Raw genomic sequence first — 11,481 nt, forward strand, 5'->3', positions numbered from 1 at the left:
GAAAAAATTTTTTTTTTCAAAATGAATCAGTTAATAGTGCTGCTCCAGCAGAATTCTGCACTGAAATCCATTTCTCAAAAGAGCAAACAGATTTTTTTATATTCAATTTTGAAATCTGACATGGGGCTAGACACATTGTCAATTTCCCAGCTGCCCCAAGACATGTGACTTGTGCTCTGATAAACTTCAATCACTCTTTACTGCTGTACTGCAAGTTGGACTGATATCACCCCCTCCCTTTTCCTCCCCAGCAGCCAAACAACAGAACAATGGGAAGGTAACCAGATAGCAGCTCCCTAACACAAGATAACAGCTGCCTGGTAGATCTAAGAACAACACTCAATAGTAAAAACCCATGTCCCACTGAGACATATTCAGTTACATTGAGAAGGAAAAACAGCAGCCTGCCAGAAAGCATTTCTCTCCTGAAGTGCAGGCACAAGTCACATGACCGGGGGCAGCTGGGAAATTGACAAAATGTCTAGCCCCATGTCAGATTTCAAAATTGAATATAAAAAAATCTGTTTGCTCTTTTGAGAAATGGATTTCATTGCAGAATTCTGCTGGAGCAGCGCTATTAACTGATTCATTTTGGAAAAAATGTTTTTTCCCATGACAGTATCCCTTTAAGAAAAGAGCAATATGGAAGACTCATACTCATAATGTGTTTTCCACTCAGTTCTGTAAAGGCACATTAAACCTGGACTGATACCAATACATTATTTTCTTTACAAAAAACTGAATCTACTGTATAGGCACCCGAAGGCTGCACCCTAAACTGCAACCATAGGCACGGGCCCTTGGGTCCCTATATATAAATACGTCCCTGAACCAATCAATAAATTCCTCAGTTTTATTTGGTTCAACTGAACCTCAGTCTTTACCTAATTATTCGGAATAATATATCAGAGTTGCTGAGAGTTTATCTGGGAATAAAACAGTGGATTTGTACAGACGGAATCATATGGGAGAATTGTGCCAACCAAACAGCAGCTGTTTCTGAATACAAAAAGCCCTGTTCTCTCTCCTCTGAAAAGACGGCAATTAGGAGAGGCTTTATTTCTGCTTGGTTTCCGGCACTCTGATCAATGCTGCAAGGCAAGGGGTGGAGGGGAAAATTAAATATCACCCATTCGGTCTAAGCAGACTCCAATTGATTGACTAATTGATTAATAGGTGTACAGCACCAGAACCATACTGTACGTCACTCATCTCATATATTATTATATCAAAAGTATGAGCACCACATAGATCTAATTTAGCTCCCTTCCTCCCTAACCCCTACCTGCTGATGTTAATTAAACTGCTCATCAATGTGCCGGGGAACTGCTAGAATATTAACAGTGTGTATTTAGAATTCTAGCTGAGGACTGTGAATATTTCCTCGATGCCTATTAGTCAATGACTTGATCCCACTACCATAATAAGATTTCAGATTTTTATTTATTATTATATATGCAAAGGATTCTGTGCAGGGGTCCCCAACCTTTTTTACCTGTGAGCAACATTCAAATGTAAAAAGAGTTGGGGAGCAACACAAACATAAAAAAGTCCCTTGGGGGTGCCAAATACGGACTGTGATTGGCTATTTGGTAGCCCCTATGTGGACTGGCAGCCTACAGGAGACTCTACATGGCACTATACTTGGTTTTTATTCAATTAAAACTTGCTTTCAAGCTTGGAATTCAAAAATAAGCACCTGCTTTGAGGACCCTGAAAGCAAAATCCAAGGGGTTGTAAATCAACATGTTGCTCACAAGCTACTGGTTGGGAATCACTGTGTTAGGGCATGGATCCTAAAAGAAATACTTCAATTTCACGGAGTATTAAATGAATACATGATGTAGAAATGGACATAATTATTTGTCAAAGGAAAGGAAAGTATTCAATTAAAAAATGTATTCGAAAAATAGGCCAAAGGGTGTTGGGGTTTCAGGTTGTCGTCACAGGAGCCAAAGGCAGCAATAATGTGGATAATGTTCTTTCTCATGAAGCAAAACTCTTTACTGGGTATTTTGTTGCAGGGTTAAATGAGTGTTGAGGAACAAGCAAGGACAAGAGTTTCACCTTCCAATGATAGATGAAATGATGATTAAATGGTGAAAGGAGTGTGAGCTTGGCTAAATGGACTAAGTCAGAATGGGTGTCAGGGAGGGGTGAAAGGGCAGAGAAGACTGGAAAAGATGGATGGAGCAAGCTTTCAGCTGCACTTGAATTGTATATATATATACAGTATATATAAAAACCCCAATGCATCCTACGTATATCAGTGGTTAGTATTGTCAAATTGTTGTCAAATTAAGACTTGGCAATGCCAAAGAAAAGATCCTAAAAAATTCTAAAAGTGCCATTGCCGATAAATGTCAAGTGAGGACAGGACAATGACATTGTTAGTAAGACTTGGACAGGAAAGTTGTGTCCTACATAGATTCCCACTACATCGATTACACTGAACCGCTGCTCTCAATAATGGTAGAGGCCAGAGACTGGACAGTGACTAATGTGAATAGACCATATCACTCATAAAGGCTTAAAACTCAAATTTCTTTTCCATTCAGAACATTTCTCAATCTATAGATTCAGTGCACATACAAGATAACCAACAGCGCGGCTCCTGTAGTTAGCTGCGGATTTTATGCAGTCAAAAGCAAGAGTTTACTTACCACTCCTATTTTATTTAAGTTCTCCCTAAAATATTATATATATAATACACAAAAGCCATGAATATCCTGTAAATTATATCCTTATAAACGGTGAGTTCTGATGTCATCAGTTATAAACGGTGAGTTCTGATGTCATTTCTGTCACATGACTCATTGAAATTTGTGTATTATAATAAATAAAGTACCCCCAGTTGTAAAATATGAGGATATTAGAAGTTACCTCGGAGTTCCATGACCTGTATAAAAACACTCGGCCTTCGGCCTCGTACTTTTATATGGTCATGAAACTCCTCGGTAACTTATAATATCCTTATATTTTACAAGAGGGGCTACTTTATTCACTATATATATATATTGTTTCATTTCATTACTGGCTTTACACTATGAAGACTATGAAGTTTATTGTGAACACACAGAATCCCCTCATTGCTGCAACTAAAAAGCACCCTGGTAATAAAATATCACTTTTTTTTTTCGTTGCCAAAGAACATTGACTCAACGGAGACGCACAGTATCAGTTTTTTAAATATTCAGTTCAAATTCAATTGGAGGGGGGCACATGGCAACAAGACCACTTTAACTAAATCCGTAATGATTGGGCAATTCCTAATATTTACTGTTTCATGCGAAAGGTGTTTATTTACAGACAACTCTGACATTTTAACCTGTTTCCCAGGGGTGTAACTATAGAGGAAGCAGACCCTGCGGCTGCAGGGGGGCCCAGGAGGTATAGGGGCCCCATGAGGCTCTAGTTCATATACAATTTCAATAAATATTGATAAAACAGGAAAACCTCTGGATATGTTGGGGGCCCTAAAATTAATTTGCTGTGGGGCCCAGTAACATATAGTTATGCCACTGCTGTTTCCCCAGATGGAAAGAATCTGCAGAGTAAATATGTGATGCCAGAGGAGCAGAAAAAGAGAGAAAATGATCCCGGAATACCTGGGGAGATACACCTACATCAAAAAGCAAAGGAAGAAGGCAATTAACTCTGACATGGCAATAAAAACGCCATCTCCGGGGTGACAGCTGGGACACCAGTTTGTGCCAAACAATTTTAAGGTAACAGTGACAGCTGGAGAATTTAGTGTCGGTTTATGGATTTAGGAGCAATCTACTACTGCATACTTGCACAAAAATCAACTCTAGTGGTGACCTCCTCTGAATCCTGAGTGTTTGCAGATAAAGCCTGAGTCTGTTTTTCCCTGTAATATCCCCTGTTCACAGTCTGCTGCCTTGGAGCCGAATGGAGGGAGCTAGGGGCGCTGCTGAAAACCTATTTTATGTGGAATTGAACTTTCATATTGAGTCGGAGGAGAGATGAGCGAATCTACGGCGGGTTACAATTCAGCAATCAATAAGCCGGGAAATGAATGGCATTTAGTGTAAGAATAAAATGCCAGGACTTGGGAGAAAAGTGCTATCAGCAATATTGGGAATGACATGCATATAAAAACAATGAGATTGACAGTGATGAAAGTGGTGAGAAAAAAGGAGAATAATAATAAGGAGAGAGGAGCTGTAGGAGCAAATATAATCGTGGGCGATCAGGGCACAAGAGAGGCTGAAGGCAGGGGATAATATAAATCCAAAAAAGCAAAGAACAAAGTCAAAAGGACAAGAAAAAATCCATTATAGTACAGGTATAGGATCCCTTATCCAGAAACCTGATATCCAGTAAGCTCAGAATGATGGCCGTCTCCCATAGACTCCATTTTTTCCAAATAATCACATTTTTTAAAAATGATTTCCTTTTTCTGTGTAATAATAAAACAGTCGCTTGTACTTGATCCCAACTAAGATATAATTAATCCTTATTGGAAGCAAAAACAGCCTATTGAGTTTATTTAATGTTTACATGATTTTCTAGTAAATTTAAGGTATGAAGACCCAAATAACGGAAAGATCCGGAAAATCCCAGGTCCCGAGCATTCTGAATAACAGGTTCCATACCTCTATTGGTATTGGTATAGTATTGGTACCTTGGCCTTTTTCTTCCTTGTCAGTGTGGTATTACCTTCAACTCAAGTCATGCAGGCCCGGACTGGCAATCTGTGGGTTCTGGCAAATACCAGAGGGGCTGCTATAAGGTCCCCTAGAAAGTCAGTATTTGGTGGGCTGGTGGGGGCTGTTTGGGCCTCTGTGTGGGCTGAGTGGGCCTTTGTGTACCTGAAATGCCAGGGCCTATTTGGATTCTCAGTCCAGGCCTCATGTCATGTGGCATCACATTCCTCCCTAAAAAGGCCAATGAGGACCCTAGTACGTAGCATGGTTTTGCTTTCAATTTTAGGAATATTTAATGTTGTAGCCAGAACTCTGTGTGGCATAAACCTGTGAGGCTGGATATGTGCAGAAGGAAAATCGACTGACCAGGAATAAAATAAAGAACGTATGCCATTCGGTTGTGCTGTCACATGGCTACCCGGCCTGCAGCCATCAACATTTTGCTGAACGGCACTTTAAACTGCCAGTTTCTGGGTTGTGTCCAGCAGTTTAAAGTATGGAGTGAAATATATTGTAAGGAAAGTCCAAAAAGAGCTACAGCTTAGAGACACCAATAGCTAAATTGGTACAATAAACTGTCACTTTCTGCCATGAAGGCCAAGATTTAAGCATCTTCTCCAATCAATCACAGTTAGGGTAGCCACCTGGCCTGGCCGGTAAAAATGATGCTTAATGCCAATGTCATTAATAGGAAAACCTGGCAAGAATATAGGAAGGCCGGTATGTTTTTCCAGAAAAGGTGGAAACCCTAATCACAGTTCACAGCAAGCCCAGGGTCAGTGGCCATAGTCAGCGCCCTGCTATTTATAAGGACAGAGAAAAGAAGCAGCAGCAGGGCAAAGGCCAATTGGGAACACACGTAGGGACAACACATCTGCATATTTGACATTTATTTTTGGATCAAAATCTATGCAGGTTTTCTCAGCCAGAATTTTCCGAGGCTGAGCTGATAAATTGTCCCTGTGTTAAAAGGCACACACCTTGCTAATTACCCGGCAATTACCATTTTTAAAAGCCCCCCCCATAATTTGTGCTGTAAATATCAAAAAGAGGGGAATTAATTTGAGATAGAGTTTCCAAGGCACAGAAAGCCATGAAGCAGGTTATAAGCTATGTAAACGGGTCAGGGCATTTTTTTTAGATAGCGGGAGAAATGAAAAGTATACTGTGCCACTTATCCAAGCCAGAAAGGCAAATTAACTTGTACTGTGTTAATATATAACCACATTCATAAGTTTGCTCTGAGTGCTCTTCGCGGAGTGCCTCCTGCTATTCTGTCATGGTTACTGATGCAGGAAGGGTCTCCTGGTGCTTGTCTGCTCAACTGACACTTTCTACATCAGGAACTTAAGCTTTTGCTGTTCTATCCATCGGCCACCAAGACAGCCAGGAGGGCTTCTGTTAAGATGGCCATACATGGACTAATAAAAGATGCATTCTGGACCAAGTCAGCTGCCAATTGGCCCATTTATGGTGCCAGCCAACAGCCCTGCCTGGATGAAAATTAGGCAGATATCGGTTGAGCTGGTTTGATTTTGCCATTGGATTGAGGCTGCATATCGCGAGGGCCAATCAGTTGAAACAATCCAATACTGCCCACCTAGGGTTGCCACCTGTCCAGATTTCATCTGGACAGCCTGGTTTTTCCAAATTAGGAAATCCGGACAGGACATTGAAGGTAATGACATGACAATCAGCCAATTGCTAACAGGTATGTCATCAGTTCCGCCCCAATGACATCAGCCCCACCCCCAACATCACCACCCCGCCGTTAACGGTGTCCGCCCACCCCCTGCCCGTTTTCCCCAAACAGAAAAGGTGGTGTTATGTTTTGGGTAGCCGAGAATGAGTAGAAGTATAACAGTGCTTTATTAGCAGAGTCATGCAGGTATTACACAACAGTAACTTTCACTTTCATTTTAAGCTACCAGGAAGTATGCACAGTACAACTACGAGCACAGTGACATCTACAGGCCATTTGCATGAACACCACAGGTGGCAACCCTACACCCACCTCATTCACCATATTAAGACTGTTAAACTGCTAATACAGTGAAATGAAAAGAACAAAAAAAGTAGAAACAAGATTATTTGTTTAAATAGGACACTGCCGAAAATGACATTGCAGAACTTCCTAAATAATTGGTTTCTCGGTACTTGTACAGACTAATTAGATCTTTGGAAAATGAGAAAACAAATACAGCCATGATAAAGGGGAACAATAAAAGGGTAGGGCACAACAAGGATCAATCCTGCGGGCTGCCAATTAGCAACCATTTGATTTTATGCCTCATTGTTTTGCTAATGAATGACAAGTGGTTTCATGATGAGGCTGGCAACGATAACCCGCTGACATAGAGCCCTCGGAACGGTGCCCTAATGCTTTGCAATGGCACAAAAATGGCCGAGCCCGCTCTCGGCTCAGATATTTTGCTGCATTTGCTTCGGAATATGATAAGCGAGTGCAGTCGTGCAGAATTATTTGAAAAGCAATAGGGAAAATGCAGCTTGAGCTTCTTTCTCTAGGAAGCTAATAAGTTTTACTTAATACCCAGCTGTCACCCAATGCACATTGCTAAATAGGCAAATGCTGAGAGCGGAGTAAATGAGCATGAATGGGTTTGATTGCACTGCTGGGGGAGACAGTAAAGAAGTGGCGAGAGGGATGTGACTGGTACAGGAAGGTGGCTGCGTGGAATGGGTGCTGTTTATATTGAAGGGCCCATTATAAATGCAAATCAGCTATTCTCCAGCCTGCAGGGCAACTGGTTTTATTTTGTTCTTTTGCAATAAAGCTTTAACTCCATTATCTGCATTGTTTGCTAAACGCCAAAAGCAACACATTATTCAGGAAGTCTCACACTTAACATCTTCAGAAAAGATATTGGGGGTCAATGGTGCTCATGGTTGGACTGGGCTGGAGGGACACCAGGAAAAAACACGGTGAACTCAGGCTCCCTTGGGCCCTGTTGACCCCTCACCACCCACCCAGGGGGGTGCTACAATGCAATTGTGTTATCTGCACTAGAATAGCCAAATTTCCAGTGTAATTACCGGAAATTTAGTTCTTAAAGTTACCAGGAGCATCTTTTTGCCACCTCCTTGTGGGAAAATGTCGCCTGGACCCAAGCCAAATTCTTGCTGGGAATGTGGGTGCTCCCCTCCCCTCCCGCCCAAACACCCCAGTCCAACACTGCACTCGCTGTGTGTCCTTATATGTCAATATAACTGCCACCACCAATGGAAAAGGCTAGGGTTGATTCTGCAGAAGCTGACAAGTCATGTAGGGATGATAGACCAAGGGCAGACATCAAGTACTGCAGAAGGGGCCCCATGGCAAATGGGGCCTCTATGAGATGCAAATCAAGAGTCAATGGTCACAAAAGGGTGAGGCTTGGTTTGCGTTGGGTAAAGCTTGGGTGGATCATGGGTGTGTTTTGGCACAACTTGGGTAGATAACAGATGTGACCATGCATGCAGGAGTCTTTCATTTTTCATTAGGACACCATTGTAATAGCACTTAATAGACCACCACTTGAGTGGCTCAACTGGGCATAACTCTTCTCATTTAAAAACATGGCGGAACCAGCAGATCTTATATTGGCTCCTTTTTCCAGCTATCTGTTCATTTCTCTTAGGCACTATATATTTGAGACTTTCTCCATATACATTATGGGGTTACATCACAGTATGAGCTTTTTCTTCTGCAGCATATCACCTGCCAGTATAGTCTTCCTGATACATGGCATAGTGTATTTATTCGTGCCATGATAAACAGATGTTTTCTATTCCCTTTGTTGTTCGCATCCATGGAAAGAGCTACTTATATTTGTCTCTCTGATTAATGGCGGCTTCATAAAATAGTTTTATGCGCAGATGAGATAAGATGAAGCAGCTCACTGCGGTACAAATGACTTCCAATGGAACGGTGGAAGTTCATAAATTATTAGGGAACGCAGACAGACAGGCAACTCTTGCAGTTTAAATGAACAGTTCTTACCAAATGACATTGTTCATTTCATTCAATATGCTATGGCACTAATCTTAAATAGCATGGACAACAATCAGTGTGTGTGAGAACATCTGTACTACTATATGTCTACAAGTACAACAGGGCATATCCAGTTGTACCTACAGCCATCAGTCTCCCATAATAACTAGCATCAATAGTCTTCACCTATATCTATATCTATCTCCTCCCATAATTACTAGTGCCAATAGTCTCCATCTCATCTAGAGCCATCAGTCTCCCATAAAAACTAGAATCAATAGTCTTCACCTATATCTATAGTCATCTTCTTCCATAATAACTAGTGCCAATAGTTTCCACCTCACCTATAGCCATCAGTGTTCCATAATAACTAGCATCAACAATTTTCACCTATATCCATATCCATTCACCTATGTCTATAGTCATCTTCTCCCATAATAACTAGTGCCAATAGCCTCCACCTCATCTAGAGCCATCAGTCTCCCATAATAACTAGTGTCAACAGATTCCAATAGTCTTCACCTATATCTATAGCCAACTTCTCCCATAATAACTAGCATCAATGGCATATATCTACATATACACCTATCAGTCTTCCATATAACTAGTGCCAGTAGTTTATACCTCATCTACAGTCATCAATATCCCATACTAGAGCTAATAGTCTCCAGCTCATCTAGAGCCATCAGTCTCCCATAATAACTAGTATCAATAGTCTTCACCTATAACTATAGCCATCTTCTCCCATAATAACTAGTTCCAATAGCCTATACCTACATACTGTATACAGTCATCAATCACACATAATAACTAGTGCCAGCAGACTCCATCTAATTTACACCCATCAGTCTCCCATAATAACTTGTGCCAATAGTCTCTACCTCATCTAGAGCCATCAGTCCCCCATAATAACTAGTGCCAACAGTTTCCACCTACGTGTTTATTTACAGCCCTCATTCCCATAATAAATGGTGCCAATACTCTCCATCTCATCTACGGTCATCAGTTTCCCATAATAACTAGCATCAGTAGATTCCATCTACATCTACAGTCATCAGCCACCAACAGTGGGTATAACTTTCAGTTTAATTCAGTATTTGTAGTCTTCAAGTCCTGGAAGTCTAAAGGTCAACTAAGTTGTGATTTCAGGTGAAAAAGTAAGCCTTGACCAAAATATTCCTGGAACAGTTACTAATTGGCTTATATAACAATTTTCTTCATATATCTGTAACCTTGTTATTAGGTAAAGGGGGGGCTTACCAAATATAAAACAGCAATAATCTGACAAATATTGCTCTAGGACAAGGGTCGCCATCCTTTCTTTCCCGTGAGCCACATTCAAATTTAAAAAAGAGCAATACAAGAATGAAAAGGTCCCAGGGGGTGCCAAATAAGGTTTGTGATTGGCTATTTAGTAGCCCCTATGTGGATTGATAGCCTACAGAAGGCTCTACTTGGCAGTACATCTCATTTTTATGCAATTAAAATTTGACTCCAAGCCATTAATTCTAAAATAAGCACTTGCTTTGAGGCCACGAAAGCAACATCCAAGGAGTTGGTGAGCAACATGTTGTTTATGTCACTGCTCCTGAACATAATAACCCCTTACTAACATAATTATTTCATATGAGCACAGCCCCCCAACCACCTCTTCTCCAAGTCTTGGCCACTCCAGTATTATAATGCAAATCCAATCAGGGTTTGAAATTAAAAGACATAACAAAACGGGAAATTGCAGCACTTACCCTTTTAAACGTTATCTCTTTTATGACAGGAGGAAAAGATATCACAGCCTGCAAACCGTTATCATTTCCGTTTGAAGAGATTTGTTATCTCTTACGTCTCGTCTGTCTATAAATTCCATCGTCCTGGTGATGCCTCTGGTGCTGTCTCTGCTGCCGGCAGTCACATGAGGAGGGCATGGCGCCAGGTGCCACGAAGGACAAGCGGAACAAGAAAAGGAAACATCTCATCCATTCACATCTAGTTTCAATTCTCATTTCAGGACTCTATAGTCCCGGCTCTGGAATGTATTGGGATTTGCACAAGGAGAAGAAAGAGCTCATTCACCCCAATCCCCTTGCCTGGCACATTCACCAACCAGCAGCAGCCCTTTAGAAGGGGCATTGGAGAGACAGGAGGGCGCATTTAGCTTGTAGCAGATTGTTTCTTGCTGAACATCCTTATTATATTTCTTGTTTATGGAAACAAAGACTGGTTTCTTCAATGGACTGATCACAACAGATTAGATCATGTTACTGCTTCTCTGCAAAGTGTAAAATCATCATAGAAAGGGCAACTAAAGCCTCATAGGAACATTGGGGCAGATTTATTAAAGGGTGAATTGTCACCAGCGACCGCGGCGCACACTTCGCCAGGTTGAAATTAGTTACCACTACGTTAATTCGCTAAAATGCAAACGCTGGCGACTTTTTGCTAGCGATACTTCTTCAGTGCGAGCATTTCATAGTGAAGATGCGCTAGCGTTCGTTTGTGCCTAGCAAAAGGTCGCTAGTGATCTTACGCTTAGGTCAATTTGAATAGGGCGGGTACATTAAAGGTGTATGGACGTCTTTATTAGAGACATTGGTGCAAATGCTTAAAGTGGCCACTTTTTATTACAAATGTCCAAGACAAAGAGTTAATATAATGCCCTTCACATAAGCCCACTGTAAAATGAATGTTCCATGGCCCTCAAATGTCCTGGAAAAATGTTAACCCAAAAAGTTAGGACTTTTGCAGGCAATCCCGCTTAAAAAAAGGAAAAGTCGCCAGCGTTTTTTCAACTTTAATGCATTTTTGGCAGACAGGATATGATGT

At 41.2% G+C, this 11,481-nt stretch overlaps 1 protein-coding gene across 1 annotated transcript in view; it reads right to left on the bottom strand.

The window, feature by feature from the left end:
• LOC108702512 (SRC kinase signaling inhibitor 1) overlaps positions 1 to 10,665 on the bottom strand; it is an 84,937-nt gene extending 74,272 nt beyond the window's left edge. The window contains exon 1 of the mRNA XM_041577980.1: positions 10,407 to 10,665. The gene's annotated coding sequence lies outside the window, so the exon portion shown is untranslated. The remainder of the gene's footprint in view (positions 1 to 10,406) is intronic.
• Between the last annotated feature and the right edge of the window lie 816 nt (positions 10,666 to 11,481).

The sequence above is a fragment of the Xenopus laevis genome, chromosome 9_10S (assembly GCF_017654675.1).
Source record: "Xenopus laevis strain J_2021 chromosome 9_10S, Xenopus_laevis_v10.1, whole genome shotgun sequence".
Taxonomy (NCBI): Eukaryota; Metazoa; Chordata; class Amphibia; order Anura; family Pipidae; genus Xenopus; species Xenopus laevis.